General features: G+C 39.8%; 1 non-coding gene across 1 annotated transcript in view; it reads right to left on the bottom strand.

The window, feature by feature from the left end:
* The window catches only part of LOC106591790 (uncharacterized), a 91,411-nt gene extending 69,259 nt beyond the window's left edge, over positions 1–22,152 (bottom strand). The window contains exons 1-2 of the transcript XR_014382674.1: positions 21,695–22,152; positions 21,273–21,413 (exon numbers count right to left, since the gene is read on the bottom strand). This is a non-coding gene — a transcript (uncharacterized LOC106591790). The remainder of the gene's footprint in view (positions 1–21,272; positions 21,414–21,694) is intronic.
* Positions 22,153–22,366: the final 214 nt, after the last annotated feature.

Here is a 22,366-nt window from a genome sequence, read left to right as displayed (position 1 = left end):
TACCTACTGTTACACCACTAATATATTACACCCCTAATACCTACTGTTAAACCACTAATACCTACTGTTACACCACTAATATATTACACCACTAATACCTACTGTTACACCACTAATACCAACTGTTACACCACTAATACCTACTGTTACACCACTAATACCTACTGTTACACCACTAATACCTACTGTTACACCACTAATATGTTACACTACTAATACCTACTGTTACACCACTAATATGTTACACTACTAATACCTACTGTTACACCACTAATATATTATACCACTAATACCTACCGTTACATCACTAATATATAATATCACTAAGACCTACTGTTACACCACTAATATATTACACCACTAATACCTACCGTTACATCACTAATATATAATATCACTAAGACCTACTGTTACATCCCCAATATGTACAACACTGTGACTGTTTATGAGGGGTTTAGTCAGGCTCTCTGGCTCCATCACTGTGACTGTTTATGAGGGGTTTAGTCAGGTCTTCTTGCTAAAACACTTTGACCCCAATATGAGCTCTGATACACATCAACACCTTATAAGCCTCTCGTCTTTACAAACTCACTCAAATCCTAATGTAATCACATACAGAGCCATTCCTGGGTTGCTGGCTTGACCAACTGCCATTTCCTCCAATATATTTCTCTCCCATTTGGCTTGTCGGGCGTTTTGGAGAGGAAAAGTTGCTGTGCCTCAGAAGGCCAGTCCTGGGAGAGGGTGATGTGAAGCCGGGGCTGCCGTCGATGCTACAGCCACTTCACAAGAATATAAACAGTGTTTTGATTGTCCGTGGGGAAGGGACTGAGAAAGAAACCAGCCTTATCACAGCCCAGCAGCTCTGGAATTCACTGCAATGATAAAGTGGCGGAGCGGAAAACCGTACAAGGCTGGCACAATCCAAAGACGGATTAGTTTTTCTGACATAAGCTTCCTGAAAAACGAATCAATCAGTCCATGCAGCATTATTAGAAGCATGAGATTAAAGCTGCAGCTCCTAATCCTCAAGAGTACAGTTATTACACTGACACTGTTAGTTGCCTTTAAATATACAATAAATAAAGAATGAAAGCAGAGCTAATTGTGCCCAGGGAAGGGAAGAGGGCTGAAGAAGAGCATGCCCTGGAGAGACTTTAGTTTAGACACAATGTATGGTTTATTATGAAGACGGGACTCAAACTGGTGTCCTTGACGAACCCCTTCAACTTTCCCTTCCACTCTCTCTGTCTAACACTGGCTTCCATTTTATTGCAACATTTAAGCAACAAAAATATTCTGGTCCATTTTAAGTAAACCATTTGCAGTATACTTTATGACGTAATGGAAAAAATTCTTTACATACACTACAAAACATTAAGAAACACCTGCTCTTTCCATGACATAGACTGACCAGGTGAATCCAGGTGAAAGCTATGATCCCTTATTGATGTCACTTGTTAAATCCACTTCAATCAGTGTAGATTAAGGGGAGGAGACGGGTTAAAGAAGGATTTTTAAGCCTTGAGACAATTAAGTCATGGATTGTGTATGAGTGCCATTCAGAGGGTGAATGGACAAGACAAAAGATTTAAGTGCCTTTTTAACAGGGAATGGTAGTAGGTGCCAGGTGCACCGGTTTGTGTCAAGAACTGCTGGGTTTTTCACACTCAACAGTTTCCTGTGTGTATAAAGAATGGTCCACCACCCAAAGGACATCCAGCCAACTTGACACAAATGTGAGAAGCATTGGAGTCAACATGGGCCAGCATCCCTGTGAAACACATTCAACACCTTGTAGAGTCCATGCCCCAAAGGATTGAGGCTGTTCTGAGGTTAAAAGGGCGTGTGCAACCAGGGGGTGTGCAGCCAGGGCGTGTGCAACCAGGGGGTGTGCAGCCAGGGGGTGTGCAACCAGGGGGTGTGCAGCCAGGGCGTGTGCAACCAGGGGGTGTGCAACCAGGGGGTGTGCAGCCAGGGGGTGTGCAACCAGGGGGTGTGCAGCCAGGGGGTGTGCAACCAGGGGGTGTGCAGCCAGGGGGTGTGCAGCCAGGGCGTGTGCAACCAGGGGGTGTGCAGCCAGGGGGTGTGCAGCCAGGGGGTGTGCAGCCAGGGCGTGTGCAACCAGGGGGTGTGCAGCCAGGGCGTGTGCAACCAGGGGGTGTGCAACCAGGGGGTGTGCAGCCAGGGGGTGTGCAGCCACGGTGAAAGTAAGGCGGTATGGCGTAACGGCAAAATAAATTGTGGGGGTACACCGTACTGGTAAAACATGTCAGAGGCATGACAGAGACATGTCATAGGCATGACAGAGGCATGTCATAGGCATGTCATAGGCATGTCATAGGCATGACAGAGGCATGTCATAGGCATGTCATAGGCATGTCAGAGGCATGACAGAGGCATGACAGAGGCATGTCAGAGGCATGACAGAGCCATGACAGAGGCATGTCATAGGCATGACAGAGGCATGTCAGAGGCATGACAGAGGCATGCCACATTAGCGAATGGACTTTGAAACGGCTGGTATAGCCTACACTCCAAAATGCGATGTGGTTAGACGAGAACAAGGCAGATCAGCCAAATGTCATTACACCTGCACTTTCTGGTGTTTTGTGTAAAAGATGTCTCTTTTCATTCACCACTGTTTGGAGGCTGGAAATATGTTGAGAGTGGATGAGCATAGAGCCTAGTAAAGGAACCCTCACAAGTGATTTCTTTGACAATCAGATGAAAACGCGACAGGTTGAATTTATGCCACAATAAAAGGTAATACATTTTAAAAGTCTAATGAGATCCTATTGAATTAATAAGCATTCTATATGGAATACTACATCTCTTTATAGAATATTATATTACTTTACAGAATACTACATCTCTTTATAGAATACTACATTACTTTACAGAATACTACATCTCTATAGGACATTACATCTCTCTATAGAATACTACATCTCTTTATAGGACATTACATCTCTCTATAGAATACTACATCTCTTTATAGAATACTACATTACTTTACAGAATACTACATCACTTTATAGCAGGCTACATCTCTCTATAGAATACTACATCTCTTTATAGAATACTAGATATCTTTATAGAATACTACATCTCTTTATAGAATACCCTCATCTCTTTACAAAATACTACATCTCTTTATAGAATACTAGATATCTTTATAGAATACTACATCTCTTTATAGAATACTACATCTCTTATAGAATACTACATCTCTTTATAGAATACCCTCATCTCTTTATAGAATACTACATTCCTTTACAGAATACTAGATATCTTTATAGAATACTACATCTCTTTACAGAATACTACATCTCTTTATAGAATACCCTCATCTCTCTATAGAATACTACATCTCTTTATAGAATACTACATCTCTTTACAGAATACTACATCTCTTTATAGAATACTATATCTCTTATAGAATACTACATCTCTTTATAGAATACCCTCATCTCTTTATAGAATACTGCATTTCTTTATAGAATACTACATCTCTTTATAGAATACTACATCTCTTTATAGAATACTACATCTCTTTACAGAACACAGCATCTCTTTATAGAATACCACATCTCTTTATAGCAGAATACTACATCTCTTTATAGAATACTATATCTCTTTATAGAATACTATATCTCTTTATAGAATATTACATCTCTTTATAGAATACTATATCTCTTTATAGAATACTACATCTTTTTATAGAATACTACACCTCTTTATAGAATACTATATCTCTTTATAGAATACTATATCTCTTTATAGAACACTACATCTCTTTATAGAATACTACATCTCTTTATAGAATACGATATCTCTTTATAGAATACTATATCTCCTTATAGAATACTACATCTCTTTATAGAATACTACATTTCTTATAGAATACTACATCTCTTTATTGAATACTACATCTCTCTATAGAATACTACATCTCTCTATAGAATACTACATTTCTTTATAGAATACTATATCGCTTTATAGAATACTACATCTCTTTATAGAATACTATATCTCCTTATAGAATACTACATCTCTTTATAGAATACTACATCTCTTTATAGAATACTACATCTCTTTATAGAATACTACATCTATTTATAGAATACTACATCTCTTTATAGAATACTATATCTCTTTATAGAATACTACATCTCTTTATAGAATACTATATCTCTTTATAGAATACTATATCTCTTTATAGAATACTCCATCTCCAGCAGGGAGTCCATCCCATGAATCTGTGCACACCAGAATGACTCGTAATAGTTTATAGTAGAGACTGTAACATAGCTCAGTTACATGCATCCAGCTGCTTTGTGGATGTTTGGGTTGTGACATAAAGCAACACCGAGCTTCGTAGTGAGATACTCCATTAAGACATGGTGAATGTAGTCATCTTTTCATTAGTAATCCTGAACAGTAAACCTTTTTTTGTCCCAACATTCCATGATACATCATGTACACTATAGGACTAGAACAGTGATACATGATCTACTAATACAGTAAAACATTAGAGAGCAGAGCTCAAGTGGCTCTGTCCTCAGATACATTGTTGTGCTGTCAGATGATCAGGCACTGACTGCAGCAGATGTCACAGAGAGAATGGTTCCTGTGAAGACTCTGACCCCCCTATCTCTCCCTAGGGGACTGCAGCAGATGTCACAGAGAGAATAGTTCCTGTGAAGACTCTGACCCCCCTATCTCTCCCTAGGGGACTGCACAGATGCTGTGGCTACACCGTGTGTGTGGGTGTGGGTGTGGGTGTGTGTGGTGTGGTGTGTGTGTGTGTGTGTGTGTGTGTGTGTGTGTGTGTGTGTGTGTGTGTGTGTGTGTGTGTGTGTGTGTGTGTGTGTGTGTGTGTGTGTGTGTGTGGGTGTGTGTGTGTGTGTGTGTGTGTGGGTGTGTGTGTGTTTGTGTGTGTGTGGTGTGTGTGGCACAGCCAATATGTCCATAGACAGCGAGGGTCCTCAGGGAGGGAGCCAGGGGACAGGAGGCCCACAGGGAGGCTGGTTGGGGCTACGGGGAGGATGGGAAGTGAGAATAGGGCCATAGCCACGCATAGCGCTGCACAGGGCTTCGAAAGCAACTTTAATGCAATTTGAATATTTTTACAGCCCTACACAAGTTTAACCTGTGAATAATTAATTTGATAGCATTGTAAATCAGTCATCTGCTGCAGTCCTCTGCTACAGTCCTCTGCTACCACTACGCTACATTACTATTTTACAACATTACTGCTGCTACTGCTACCACTACACTACATTAATACTTTACAACATTACTACTGCTACCACTACACTACATTAATACTTTACAACATTACTACTGCTACCACTACACTACATTAATACTTTACAACATTACTACTGCTACCACTACACTACATTAATACTTTACAACATTACTACTGCTACCACTACGCTACATTAATACTTTACAACATTACTACTGCTACTGCTACGCTACATTACTATTTTACAACATTACTGCTGCTACTGCTACCACTACACTACATTAATACTTTACAACATTACTACTGCTACCACTACGCTACATTACTACTGCTACCACTACACTACATTAATACTTTACAACATTACTACTGCTACCACTACGCTACATTACTATTTTACAACATTACTACTGCTACCACTACACGACATTACAACATTACTACTGTTACCACTACACTACATTAATACTTTACAACATTACTACTGCTACTGCTACCACTACATTACATTAATACTTTGCAACATTACTACTGCTACTACTACGCTACATTAATACTTTACAACATTACTACTGCTACTGCTACCACTACGTTACATTAATACTTTACAACATTACTACTGCTACCACTACGCTACAATAATACTTTACAACATTACTACTGCTACTGCTACGCCACATTAATACTTTACAACATTACTACTGCTACTGCTACCACTGCGCTACATTAATACTTTACAACATTACTACTGCTACTGCTACCACTACGCTACATTAATACTTTACAACATTACTACTGCTACCACTACGCTACATTAATACTTTACAACATTACTACTGCTACCACTACGCTACATTACTACTTTACAATGTTACTACTGCTACTGTTACCACTACGCTACATTAATACTTTACAACATTACTACTGCTACTGCTACCACTACATTTATACTTTACAATGTTACTACTGCTACTGCTACCACTACGCTACATTACTATTTTACAACATTACTACTGCTACCACTACGCTACAATAATACTTTACAACATTACTACTGCTACTGCTACGCCACATTAATACTTTACAACATTACTTCTGCTACTGCTACCACTACGCTACATTAATACTTTACAATGTTACTACTGCTACCACTACGCTACATTAATACTTTACAACATTACTACTGCTACTGCTACCACTAAATTACATTAATACTTTACAACATTACTACTGCTAATGCTACCACTACATTACATTACTATTTTACAACATTACTACTGCTACTGCTACCACTAAATTACATTAATACTTTACAACATTACTACTGCTACTGCTACCACTACATTAATACTTTACAACATTACTACAATTCTATTTTATAACATTGCTACTGCTACCACTACACTACATTATTAATTTAAAACATTACTACTGCTACCACTATGCTACATTAATACTGCTATTTCTACTTTAAACGACTACTTTACAACATTACTACTGCTACCACTACGCCACATTACTTTTTTACAACATTACTACTTCTACCAATATGCTACGTTTCTACTTTACAACATTACTACTGCTACTGTTACCATTACACATTGCTATTTTACAACATTACTAATGCAACTGCTACAAATATGCTACATTACTACTTTATGACATTACTACTATTACCACTATGCTACATTACTATTTTATAACATTACTACTGCTAGTATTACCACAATGCTACATTACTACTCTACAACATTACCACCGCTACAGTACCATTACGCTACAATACTACCTTACAGCATTACTACTGCTACCACTGCACAACAATGCTTCTTTACAACATTACTAATGCAACTGCTACCAGCACGATACATTACTACTTTACAACATTACTACTGCTACTGTTACCATTACACATTGCTATTTTACAACATTACTAATGCAACTGCTACCACTACGCTACATTACTATTTTACAACATTACTACTGCTACAACAACACTACATTGCTACTTTACTACTGCTACTGCTTCCACTACGCTACATTACTATTTTACAACATTACTAGTGCTACTGCCACCACTATGTTGCATTACTATTTTTCAACATTACTACTGTACTACGGAACATTACTACTTTACAACACTACAACTGCTACCACTATGCTACATTACAATTTTACAACATTACTACTGCAACTGCTATTACAAATCTACATTACTAATTTACAACATTCTACTGCTACTACTACTACACAACATTAATACTGCTACCACTACGCTACATTACTACTTTAGAACATAAGTACTACTACCAATATGCTACATGAATACTTTACATCATTAATACTGCTACCACTACGCTACATTACTACTTTAGAACATTACTACTACTACCAATATGCTACATTAATACTTTACATCATTAATACTGCCTTCACTATGCAACATTACTATTTTACAACATTACTACTGGAACTGATACTGATACTTTACATGACTACTTTGCAACACTACTACCGCTGCCACTATGCTACATAACAATTGTACATTACTACTGCAACTGCTACCAATACGCTACATTACTACTTCAGAACATTACTACTGCTACCACTACGCTACATTAATACTTTACAACATTACTACTGTTACTGCTACCACTACGCTACATTAATACTTTACAACGTTACTACTGCTACTGCTACCACTACACTACATTATTACTTTAAAACATTACTACTGCTACGCTACATTAATACTGCTACTGCTATTCTATATTACTACTTTACAACATTACTACTGCAACTGTAAACATTACTACTTTATGACATTACTACTGCTATTACTACTTACAACATTACTACTCATACAACAACACTACCATCATTTTACAACATTACTACTGCAACCACTATGCCACATTACTACTTTACAACATTTACATTTACATTTACATTTAAGTCATTTAGCAGACGCTCTTATCCAGAGCGACTTACAAATTGGTGCATTCACCTTATAATATCCAGTGGAACAACCACTTTACAATAGTGCATCTAAATCTTTTAAGGGGGGGGTTAGAAGGATTACTTTATCCTATCCCAGGTATTCCTTGAAGAGGTGGGGTTTCAGGTGTCTCCGGAAGGTGGTGATTGACTCCGCTGTCCTGGCGTCGTGAGGGAGCTTGTTCCACCATTGGGGTGCCAGAGCAGCGAACAGTTTTGACTGGGCTGAGCGGGACCTGTGCTTCCTCAGAGGTAGGGAGGCGAGCAGGCCAGAGGTGGATGAACGGAGTGCCCTTGTTTGGGTGTAGGGCCTGATCAGAGCCTGAAGGTACGGAGGTGCCGTTCCCCTCACAGCTCCGTAGGCAAGCACCATGGTCTTGTAGCGGATGCGAGCTTCGACTGGAAGCCAGTGGAGAGAGCGGAGGAGCGGGGTGACGTGAGAGAACTTGGGAAGGTTGAACACCAGACGGGCTGCGGCGTTCTGGATGAGTTGTAGGGGTTTAATGGCACAGGCAGGGAGCCCAGCCAGCAGCGAGTTGCAATAATCCAGACGGGAGATGACAAGTGCCACATTACTACTGCTACCAATACACTACATTGCTACTGCTGCTACAACAACCACCACTATGCTACATTACAACGTTACTACTGCTTGTTCTACCACTACACCTCATTACTACTTTACAACATTACTACTGCTACAGTAGCATTACTACTGCTACCACTACACAACATTACTATTTTACAACCTTACTACTGCAACTGTTACCACTACACCACAATACTATTTTACAACATTACTACTGCTATTACTATGCTACATTACTATTTTATAATCACAGTCAGTTGTGATACAGCCTGGATTCGAACCAGGGTGTCTGTAGTGACACCTCTAGCACTGAGATGCAGTGCCTTAGACCCCTGCGCCACTTGGGAGCCCATTACTACTGCAACTGCTAACAATACAATACATTGCTACATTACTATATCATATACTATATATATATATATTATATGCTACTACTATATATTGCTACATTACTATATCATAAAATTACTACTGCTACCACTACGCTACATTACTACTGCTACCACTACGCTACATTAATACTTTACAACATTACTACTGCTACCACTACGCTACATTACTACTTTACAACATTACTACTGCTACCACTACGCTACATTAATACTTTACAACATTACTACTGTTACTGCTACCACTACTCTACATTAATACTTTACAACGTTACTACTGCTACTGCTACCACTACGCTACATTACTACTTTACAACATTACTACTGTTACCACTACGCTACATTACTACTTTACAACATTACAACATTACTACTGCTACCACTACGCTACATTACTACTTTACAACATTACTACTGTTACCACTACTCTACATTAATACTTTACAACGTTACTACTGCTACTGCTACCACTACGCTACATTACTACTTTACAACATTACTACTGTTACCACTACGCTACATTACCACTTTACAACATTACAACATTACTACTGCTACCACTACGCTACATTACTACTTTACAACATTACTACTGTTACCACTACGCTACATTACTACTTTACAACATTACAACATTACTACTGCTACCACTACACTACATTACTACTTTACAACATTACTACTGCTACCACTATGCTACATTAATACTTTACAACATTACTACTGCTACCACTACGCTACATTAATACTTTACAACATTACTACTTCTACCACTACGCTACATTACTACTTTACAACATTACAACATTACTACTGCTACCACTACGCTACATTAATACTTTACAACATTACTACTGTTACTGCTACCACTACGCTATATTACTATTTTACAACATTACTACTGCACTACACTACATTACTGAGGAGTATTTCTGTCTGTAATAAAGCCCTTTTGTGGGGAAAAACTCATTCTGATTGGCTGGGCCTGGCTCTGCAATGGGTGGGCTGGCTGCCATATGGGGGGGGGGGGGGCTATGCCTTCCAAGGCCCATCCATGGATCCCTGCCCAGTCATGTGAAATCCATCGATTATGGCGTAATTTATTTATTTAATTTGACTGACTTCCTTATATTAACTGTAACTCATTAAAATCTTTGAAATTGTTGCATGTTGCGTATATATTTTTCATCATTATATACAGGGCATTCGGAAATTCAGACCCCTTGACTTTTTCCACATTTTCACTAAACAGAGAACATCCCTGGTCATCCCTACTGCCTCTGATCTGGAGGACTCACTAAACAGAGAACATCCCTGGTCATCCCTACTGCTTCTGATCTGGAGGACTCACTAAACAGAGAACATCCCTGGTCATCCCTACTGCCTCTGATCTGGAGGACTCACTAAACAGAGAACATCCCTGGTCATCCCTACTGCCTCTGATCTGGAGGACTCACTAAACAGAGAACATCCCTGGTCATCCCTACTGCCTCTGATCTGGAGGACTCACTAAACAGAACATCCCAGGTCATCCTTACTGCCTCTGATGTGGAGGACTCACTAAACAGAGAACATCCCTGGTCATCCCTACTGCCTCTGATCTGGAGGACTCACTAAACAGAGAACATCCCTGGTCATCCCTACTGCCTCTGATCTGGAGGACTCACTAAACAGAGAACATCCCTGGTCATCTCTACTGCCTCTGATCTGGAGGACTCACTAAACAGAGAACATCCCTGGTCATCCCTACTGTCTCTGATCTGGAGGACTCACTAAACAGAGAACATCCCTGGTCATCTCTACTGCCTCTGATCTGGAGGACTCACTAAACACAAATGCTTTGTTTGTAAATTGTGTCTGAGCGTTGATCTGTGCCCTGGCTATCCGTAAATTTAAAAAAGAAGAAAATCATGTCGTCTGGTTTAATATAAGACATTATAAATTATATATACTTTTACTTTTGATACTTAAGTACATTTAAAACCAAATACTTTTAATCAAGTAATATTTTACTGGGTGACGAGGTATCTTTACTTTTACTCAAGTATGAAAATTGGTTACTTTTCCCACCACAGTTGACAGTGCATGTCAGAGCAAAAACCAAGCCATGAGGTCGATAGAATTGTCCGTAGGGCTCCGAGACAGGATTGTGTCGAGGCACAGATCTGGGGAAGGGTACTAAAACATTTCTGCAGGATTGAAGGTCCCCAAGAACACAGTGGCCTCCATCATTCTTAAATGGAAGAAGTTTGGAACCACCAAGACTCTTCCTAGAGCTGGCCGCCCGGCCAAACTGAGCAATCGGGTAGAAGGGCCTTAGTCAGGGAGGTGACCAAGAACCCGATGGTCACTCTGACAGAGCTCCAGAGATCCTCTGTGGAGATGTGAGAACCTTCCAGAAGGACAACCATCTCTGCAGCACTCCACCAATCAGGCCTTTATGGTAGAGTGGCCAGACGGAAGCCACTCCTCAGTAAAAGGCACATGACAGCCTGCTTGGAGTTTGCCAAAAGGCACCTGAAGGACTCAGACCATGAGAAACAAGATTCTCTGGTCTGATGAAACCAAGATTGAACTCTTTGGCCTGAATGCCAAGCGTCACATCTGGAGGAAACTTGGAACCATCCCTACGGTGAAGCATGGTGGTGGCAGCATCACACTGTGGGGATTCTTTTCAGCAGCAGGGACTGGGAGACTAGTCAGGATCGAGGGAAAGTTGAACGGAGCAAAGTTCAGAGAGATCCTTGATGAAAACCTACTCCAGAGTGTTCAGGACCTCAGACTGGGGCGAAGGTTCACCTTCCAACAGGACAATGACTCTAAGCACACAGCTAAAACAACGCAGAAGTGGCTTGGGGACAAGTCTCTGAATATCCTTGATTGGCCCAGCCCGAGCCCGGACTTGAACCCGATCGAACATCTCTGGAGAGACCTGAAAATAGCTGTGCAGCGACGCTCCCCATCCAACCTGACAGAGCTTGAGAGAATCTGCAGAGAAGAATGGGAGAAACTCCCCAAATGTTACATTTTTTATTTAACCTTTATTTAACTAGGCAAGCCAGTTAAGAACAAATTCTTATTTTACAATGACAGCCAAACCCTTCCCTAACCCGGACGATGCTGGGCCAATTGTGTGCCGCCCTACGATCACTGCCAGTTGTGATACAGCCCGGGATCGAACCAGGGTCTGTAGTGAAGCCTCTAGCACTGAGATGCAGTGCCTTAGATCGCTGCACCACTCAGGAGCCTCCCAAATACAGGGGTGCCAAGCTTGTAGCGTCATACCCAAGAAGACTCGAGGCTGTAATCGCTGCCAAATGTTCTTCAACAAAGTACTGAGTAAAGGGTCTGAATACTTATGTAAATGTAATGTTTTTTAAAGGGTCGGAAAAAAATCAACAACAAAAAAGTTTTTTCTTTGTCATTACGGGCTATTGTGATGTCATTACGGGCTATTGTGATGTCATGATGGGGTATTGTGATGTCATTACGGGCTATTGTGATGTCATTACGGGCTATTGTGATGTCATTACGGGGTATTGTGATGTCATGATGGGGTATTGTGATGTCATTACGGGCTATTGTGATGTCATGATGGGGTATTGTGATGTCATTATGGGCTATTGTGATGTCATGATGGGGTATTGTGATGTCATGATGGGGTATTGTGATGTCATTACGGGCTATTGTGATGTCATGATGGGGTATTGTGATGTCATTACGGGCTATTGTGATGTCATTACGGGCTATTGTGATGTCATTACGGGGTATTGTGTGTAGATTGATGAGGGGAAAAAACAATTTCATACATTTTAGAATAAGGCTGTGATGTAACAAAATGTGGAAAAAGTCAAGGAGTCTGAATACTTTCCGAATGCCCTGTACTTCCTGTAGGTACAGTACTGCATTGTATACGAACACAGATTCTAAATATTTACTCAGATATTTGAAACCACGGACTGCAGGATTATTTTCCTCCTGCAACGAAACAGGTCAAATTAAAATCCGACATCTGTACTGCTACTGCAAAGGAACATTTAAATACTAACAGTGAATAATGTGGAGTTTTATTTCCTTAAATCTTCTGATCTATCTTTGGAGAGATTAAAGCGTCCTGCAGGGAAAACAACATCGGGTCACAGAGGGCTTTGCCCAGATTAAGATGGTAAATACAGGAATAAATTCCCTGGATTTACACAGATTTATCTTCAAATCATATATTCCAGAAGAGAAGATGAACTGTAAGGTTCAGAAAGCCCTTGTGTTCAGAGATTATTATTGTTTGAGCAGGCTCTGTTGTGTATCAGTGGGTTGTTGTGATGCGTTCATCTGAACGGGCCGATCATTAAGGATTACATCCAAAGGTTAAATCTTGTTCAAATCCATTAAATGAAAATAATTTTATGAATTACTATTTATGTCATCCATGCATGTCTTTAGAAGAGGGTTAACATCCACACTGCATCCTAACTCGTTAGTGTTGCTGGAAGATACGGCCCCAGAATCAACCTGTAAACAACTCACACATGCATCTGAAGTGCAACCCACAAAGAGCTGGTAATTATAACCATAGAATGTTGAAGCATCTAGACCCATTAACACTGAAGCTGTTCTGACCCATTAACACTGAAGCTGTTCTGACCCATTAACACTGAAGCTGTTCTGAGACATGACCCATTAACACTGAAACTGTTCTGACCCATTAACACTGAAGCTGTTCTGAGACATGACCCATTAACACTGAAGCTGTTCTGACCCATTAACACTGAAGCTGTTCTGACCCATTAACACTGAAGCTGTTCTGACCCATTAACACTGAAGCTGTTCTGAGACATGACCCATTAACACTGAAATTGTTCTGACCCATTAACACTGAAGCTGTTCTGACCCATTAACACTGAAGCTGTTCTGACCCATTAACACTGAAACGGTTCTGACCCATTAACACTGAAGCTGTTCTGACCCATTAACACTGAAGCTGTTCTGACCCATTAACACTGAAACTGTTCTGACCCATTAACACTGAAGCTGTTCTGAGACATGACCCATTAACACTGAAACTGTTCTGACCCATTAACACTGAAGCTGTTCTGAGACATGACCCATTAACACTGAAGCTGTTCTGACCCATTAACACTGAAGCTGTTCTGACCCATTAACACTGAAGCTGTTCTGACCCATTAACACTGAAACTGTTCTGACCCATTAACACTGAAGCTGTTCTGAGACATGACCCATTAACACTGAAATTGTTCTGACCCATTAACACTGAAGCTGTTCTGACCCATTAACACTGAAGCTGTTCTGACCCATTAACACTGAAACGGTTCTGACCCATTAACACTGAAGCTGTTCTGACCCATTAACACTGAAGCTGTTCTGAGACATGACCCATTAACACTGAAACTGTTCTGACCCATTAACACTGAAGCTGTTCTGACCCATTAACACTGAAGCTGTTCTGACCCATTAACACTGAAGCTGTTCTGACCCATTAACACTGAAGCTGTTCTGACCCATTAACACTGAAGCTGTTCTGAGACATGACCCATTAACACTGAAGCTGTTCTGACCCATTAACACTGAAGCTGTTCTGAGACATGACCCATTAACACTGAAGCTGTTCTGACCCATTAACACTGAAGCTGTTCTGACCCATTAACACTGAAGCTGTTCTGACCCATTAACACTGAAACTGTTCTGACCCATTAACACTGAAGCTGTTCTGAGACATGACCCATTAACACTGAAATTGTTCTGACCCATTAACACTGAAGCTGTTCTGACCCATTAACACTGAAGCTGTTCTGACCCATTAACACTGAAACGGTTCTGACCCATTAACACTGAAGCTGTTCTGACCCATTAACACTGAAGCTGTTCTGACCCATTAACACTGAAACTGTTCTGACCCATTAACACTGAAGCTGTTCTGAGACATGACCCATTAACACTGAAACTGTTCTGACCCATTAACACTGAAGCTGTTCTGAGACATGACCCATTAACACTGAAGCTGTTCTGACCCATTAACACTGAAGCTGTTCTGACCCATTAACACTGAAGCTGTTCTGACCCATTAACACTGAAACTGTTCTGACCCATTAACACTGAAGCTGTTCTGAGACATGACCCATTAACACTGAAATTGTTCTGACCCATTAACACTGAAGCTGTTCTGACCCATTAACACTGAAGCTGTTCTGACCCATTAACACTGAAACTGTTCTGACCCATTAACACTGAAGCTGTTCTGACCCATTAACACTGAAGCTGTTCTGAGACATGACCCATTAACACTGAAACTGTTCTGACCCATTAACACTGAAGCTGTTCTGACCCATTAACACTGAAGCTGTTCTGACCCATTAACACTGAAGCTGTTCTGACCCATTAACACTGAAGCTGTTCTGACCCATTAACACTGAAGCTGTTCTGAGACATGACCCATTAACACTGAAGCTGTTCTGACCCATTAACACTGAAGCTGTTCTGAGACATGACCCATTAACACTGAAGCTGTTCTGACCCATTAACACTGAAGCTGTTCTGACCCATTAACACTGAAGCTGTTCTGACCCATTAACACTGAAACTGTTCTGACCCATTAACACTGAAGCTGTTCTGAGACATGACCCATTAACACTGAAATTGTTCTGACCCATTAACACTGAAGCTGTTCTGACCCATTAACACTGAAGCTGTTCTGACCCATTAACACTGAAACGGTTCTGACCCATTAACACTGAAGCTGTTCTGACCCATTAACACTGAAGCTGTTCTGACCCATTAACACTGAAACTGTTCTGACCCATTAACACTGAAGCTGTTCTGAGACATGACCCATTAACACTGAAGCTGTTCTGACCCATTAACACTGAAGCTGTTCTGAGACATGACCCATTAACACTGAAGCTGTTCTGACCCATTAACACTGAAACTGTTCTGACCCATTAACACTGAAGCTGTTCTAACCCATTAACACTGAAGCTGTTCTGACCCATTAACACTGAAGCTGTTCTGAGACATTAACACTGAAGCTGTTCTGACCCATTAACACTGAAGCTGTTCTGACCCATTAACACTGAAGCTGTTCTGACCCATTAACACTGAAGCTGTTCTGAGACATGACCCATTAACACTGAAACTGGACTGACCCATTAACACTGAAGCTGTTCTGACCCATTCACACTGAAGCTGTTCTGACCCATTAACACTGAAGCTGTTCTGAGACATGACCCATTAACACTGAAGCTGTTCTGACCCATTAACACTGAAGCTGTTCTGACCCATTAACACTGAAGCTGTTCTGACCCATTAACACTGAAGCTGTTCTGACCCATTAACACTGAAGCTGGACTGAAACATGCCCTATGTAATAGGACTTGACACAATGTGGACTAAAGGAAATCGCTCATATTACGCTACTGGTTTAGACTTTTTATGCTGTCATTAATTCAGCGCTAAAAACAGAACCACTTCATACCTCTAAAGAAACACTGCACATTTAGAAATAAGAAGGAAAACAAACTAGGATTGGATTGTGAATTCTACGGCATACAGTATGAGTAAACGAGAGTAAACGAGAGAACATGTATTACACAGTCATATGATTTATCATGTTGTACTATCACTGTATGTGGAGCGATGCTCTGCACCTTCACTCATCAGCTCTGTGTCTTCTGTAGATTCTGACTATTATCACAGTGTACTGTCAAACTAACATTAATGAACGCTGAATATCATGTGCTAACAAGCACCAGCGTATTGGGATATTAACTCTGTAAATCACATCATATGGACGGGACGCATCACTATGAGTAGCAATAGAGAACTCCACTAGACGGAGAATATAGAGGTTCTAATAGAGAACTCTACTAGACGGAGAATATAGAGGTTCTAATAGAGAACTCTACTAGACGGAGAATATAGAGGTTCTAATAGAGAACTCTACTAGACGGAGAATATAGAGGTTCTAATAGAGAACTCTACTAGAAGGAGAATATAGAGGTTCTAATAGAGACCTCTACTAGACGGAGAATATAGAGGTTCTAATAGAGAACTCTACTAGACGGAGAATATAGAGGTTCTAATAGAGAACTCTACGAGACGGAGAATATAGAGGTTCTAATAGAGAACTCTACTAGACGGAGAATATAGAGGTTCTAATAGAGAACTCTACTAGACGGAGAATATAGAGGTTCTAATAGAGAACTCTACGAGACGGAGAATATAGAGGTTCTAATAGAGAACTCTACTAGACGGAGAATATAGAGGTTCTAATAGAGAACTCTACTAGACAGAGAATATAGAGGTTTACTAGACAGAGAATATAGAGGTTCTAATAGAGAACTAGACGGAGAATATAGAGGTTCTAATAGAGAACTCTACTAGATTAAGAATACAGAGGTTCTAATAGAGAACTCTCCTAGACGGAGAATATAGAGGTTCTCATAGAGAACTCTCTTAGACGGAGAATATAGAGGTTTACTAGACGGAGAATATAGAGGTTCTAATAGAGAACTCTACTAGACGGAGAATATAGAGGTTCTAATAGAGAACTCTTCTAGACGGAGAATATAGAGGTTCTAATAGAGAACTCTACTAGATGGAGAATATAGAGGTTCTAATAGAGAACTATACTAGACGGAGAATATAGAGGTTCTAATAGAGAACTCTACTAGACGGAGAATATAGAGGTTCTAATAGAGAACTCTACTAGACGGAGAATATATGGGTTCTAAAAGAGAACTCTACTAGATGGAGAATATAGAGGTTCTAATAGAGAACTCTACTAGACGGAGAATATAGAGGTTCTAATAGAGAACTCTACTAGACGGAGAATATAGAGGTTCTAATAGAGAACTCTACTAGACGGAGAATATAGAGGTTCTAATAGAGAACTCTACTAGAAGGAGAATATAGAGGTTCTAATAGAGAACTCTACAAGACGGAGAATATAAAAGTTCTAATAGAGAACTCTACTAGACGGAGAATATAGAGGTACTAATAGAGAACTCTACTAGACGGAGAATATAGAGGTTCTAATAGAGAACTCTACTAGACGGAGAATATAGAGGTTCTAATAGAGAACTCTACTAGACAGAGAATATAGAGGTACTAATAGAGAACTCTACTAGACGGAGAATATAGAGGTTCTAATAGAGAACTCTACTAGACAGAGAATATAGAGGTTCTAATAGAGAACTCTACTAGACGGAGAATATAGAGGTTCTAATAGAGAGCTCTACTAGACAGAGAATATAGAGGTTCTAATAGAGAACTCTCCTAGACGGAGAATATAGAGGTTTACTAGACAGAGAATATAGAGGTTCTAATAGAGAACTAGACGGAGAATATAGAGGTTCTAATAGAGAACTCTACTAGACGGAGAATATAGAGGTTCTCATAGAGAACTCTCTTAGACGGAGAATATAGAGGTTTACTAGATGGAGAATATAGAGGTTCTAATAGAGAACTCTACTAGATTAAGAATACAGAGGTTCTAATAGAGAACTCTCCTAGACGGAGAATATAGAGGTTTACTAGACAGAGAATATAGAGGTTCTAATAGAGAACTCTCCTAGACGGAGAATATAGAGGTTCTAATAGAGAACTCTACTAGACGGAGAATATAGAGGTTCTCATAGAGAACTCTCTTAGACGGAGAATATAGAGGTTTACTAGATGGAGAATATAGAGGTTCTAATAGAGAACTCTACTACATGGAGAATACAGAGGTTCTAATAGAGAACTCTCCTAGACTGAGAATATAGAGGTTCTAATAGAGAACTCTACTAGACGGAGAATACAGAGGTTCTAATAGAGAACTCTCCTAGACTGAGAATATAGAGGTTCTAATAGAGAACTCTACTAGACGGAGAATATAGAGGTTCTAATAGAGAACTCTACTAGACGGAGAATATAGAGGTTCTAATAGAGAACTCTACTAGACGGAGAATATAGAGGTTCTAATAGAGAACTCTTCTAGACGGAGAATATAGAGGTTCTAATAGAGAACTCTACTAGACGGAGAATATAAAAGTTCTAATAGAGAACTCTACTAGACGGAGAATATAGAGGTACTAATAGAGAACTCTACTAGACGGAGAATATAGAGGTTCTAATAGAGAACTCTACTAGACGGAGAATATAGAGGTTCTAATAGAGAACTCTACTAGACGGAGAATATAGAGGTACTAATAGAGAACTCTACTAGACGGAGAATATAGAGGTTCTAATAGAGAATTCCACTAGACGGAGAATATAGAGGTTCTAATAGAGAACTCTACTATACGGAGAATATAGAGGTTCTAATAGAGAACTCTACAAGACGGAGAATATATAGTTCTAATAGAGAACTCTACTAGACAGAGAATATAGTGGTTCTAATAGAGAACTCTACTAGACGGAGAATATAGACGTTCTAATAGAGAACTCTACTAGACGGAGAATATAGAGGTTCTAATAGAGAACTCTACTAGACGGAGAATATAGAGGTTCTAATAGAGAACTCTACTAGACAGAGAATATAGAGGTTCTAATAGAGAACTCCACTAGACGGAGAATATAGAGGTTCTAATAGAGAACTCTACTAGACAGAGAATATAGAGGTTCTAATAGAGAACTCTACTAGACAGAGAATATAGAGGTTCTAATAGAGAACTCTACTAGACGGAGAATATAGAGGTTCTAATAGAGAACTCTACTAGACAGAGAATATAGAGGTTCTAATAGAGAATTCCACTAGACGGAGAATATAGAGGTTCTAATAGAGAACTCTACTAGACAGAGAATATAGAGGTTCTAATAGAGAACTCTACTAGACGGAGAATATAGAGGTTCTAATAGAGAACTCTTGTAGACGGAGAATATAGAGGTTCTAATAGAGAACTCTACTAGATGGAGAATATAGAGGTTCTAATAGAGAACTGTACTAGACGGAGAATATAGAGGTTCTAATAGAGAACTCTCCTAGACGGAGAATATAGAGGTTCTAATAGAGAACTCTACTAGACGGAGAATATAGAGGTTCTAATAGAGAACTCTACTAGACGGAGAATATAGAGGTTCTAATAGAGAACTCTACTAGACAGAGAATATAGAGGTTCTAATAGAGAACTCTCCTAGACGGAGAATATAGAGGTTTACTAGACGGAGAATATAGAGGTTCTAATAGAGAACTCTAGTAGATTAAGAATACAGAGGTTCTAATAGAGAACTCTCCTAGACGGAGAATATAGAGGTTTACTAGACAGAGAATATAGAGGTTCTAATAGAGAACTCTCCTAGACGGAGAATATAGAGGTTCTAATAGAGAACTCTACTAGACAGAGAATATAGAGGTTCTAATAGAGAACTCTCCTAGACGGAGAATATAGAGGTTTACTAGACGGAGAATATAGAGGTTCTAATAGAGAACTCTAGTAGATTAAGAATACAGAGGTTCTAATAGAGAACTCTACTAGACGGAGAATATAGAGGTTCTAATAGAGAACTCTACTCGACGGAGAATACAGAGGTTCTAATAGAGAACTCTACAAGACGGAGAATATAGAGTTTATATTATATAATTTCAGCGATTTATAAATAATGACATGGTTATTATAATTAGTTGCATTAAATAGATTTCTCCTGTAAAGCTATAATTATCATTACTGTTATCATTACTATCAACACAGTGACAGGCAGACCAATCTTCAACTAATTTCTGTAAAGTAAAATGTATACATTGAATACAGACTTTTTTGTAGGTGGCTTGCAAATATCAAAGGACAATATTACCACGTTTAACTTGCTGTTAATACAGTAATATTAAACTAAACTCTTATTATCTGACAATCTATGTATATATTTGCCATGATTTACAATGTATATATTAAAGCGCAACCAGATCCTTACTGAGCCTAAATGACCTTGTAATGACATTTTACCATGAATACACTGAATTAACAAAATAATGTCTTTGTGCGCGTTCGACTGTAGGTTATTCCTAACACCTGCAGAGAGAAAATAGTTTACTAAACATGAAATCACTCACCTGATGTAGGAGGAAAATGACCAGGAGTGATCTTGGTGTTGTCATGTTTTGTAACTTTATTTAGGAGGAATGACGATTAAATCCACTCTGGAACGTTTTGGGACAAGAGGACGCACGTGTAGATGTCATTGCGGTGATTGGCTGTGGACGGAATAAAAACACCACCAACATATTATAGCGTAGCTTACTGACATTAATATTTATTTACACACGACACATGTATGAAATGCATCCCCCTGGTACAGCCCGTCACAGGAAGAATAGCAGACAAGCCCAAACCTTCCACTAAAGTTGTTTTTTTCATTCCTTAAAAATACATTTAGAGTAGGCTACATAACCTCACAATACTATGGATGAATAGACTACATGCATTACTAATCACATTCAAATCCACCTGAACTTTTTCCCCCAAAACGCAATACCTTCGTTATTTCGGGATAGACCATGAATCCATGCGATTCAGGAGAGCAGTCCGCCCAGGTTGCAGACCGCTGACGACCTATCAACTGGTTTCACTGTTCCAAAGCAGAAACCTCTTGTTTATTGGGGGAAAAAAAAACCCTGCTAATTCTACCAAAGAATTGTGTTCAAATTCATTTCCAGTGACTGCATTCGGTGTCTTGATTGAGACTTCATCTTCCGGTGAGTCCAGCCTTAAAGCCTATTTCCCATCTGGCTGCTCTTTTATTTTTTTTTACTTTTTCCAGAGCAGAATTTTCATAAAGCGATAAAAACACATTGTCTTGGTTAAATGATGTTTTCTACCAGAGCATGCACTATGTTTGGTCAGCGGACGCTGTAGAGTACAGGCTACTGCTCTAGCGTGCGGAGCAGAGTATCCTCTCAGTAGTTGAGAGTTTGTCTGAATGCGCATTAACAGCCACGCGTTCAAAGAGTCCAATCCTCTGTCTGGGCACACAGAGAGACTTCCCTTTAGAGTCGACCTAGGAGGAACAGGGAGGGGTGAGGAGCTGGGTTAGGGGGTCTACCTAGGAGGAACAGGGAGGGGTGAGGAGCTGGGTTAGGGGGTCTACCTAGGAGGAACAGGGAGGGGTGAGGAGCTGGGTTAGGGGGTCTACCTAGGAGGAACAGGG

Source organism: Salmo salar, chromosome 25 (genome assembly GCF_965601325.2).
Source record: "Salmo salar chromosome 25, fSalSal1, whole genome shotgun sequence".
NCBI lineage: Eukaryota > Metazoa > Chordata > Actinopteri > Salmoniformes > Salmonidae > Salmo > Salmo salar.
This window is presented reverse-complemented; position numbering and strand designations above follow the sequence as displayed.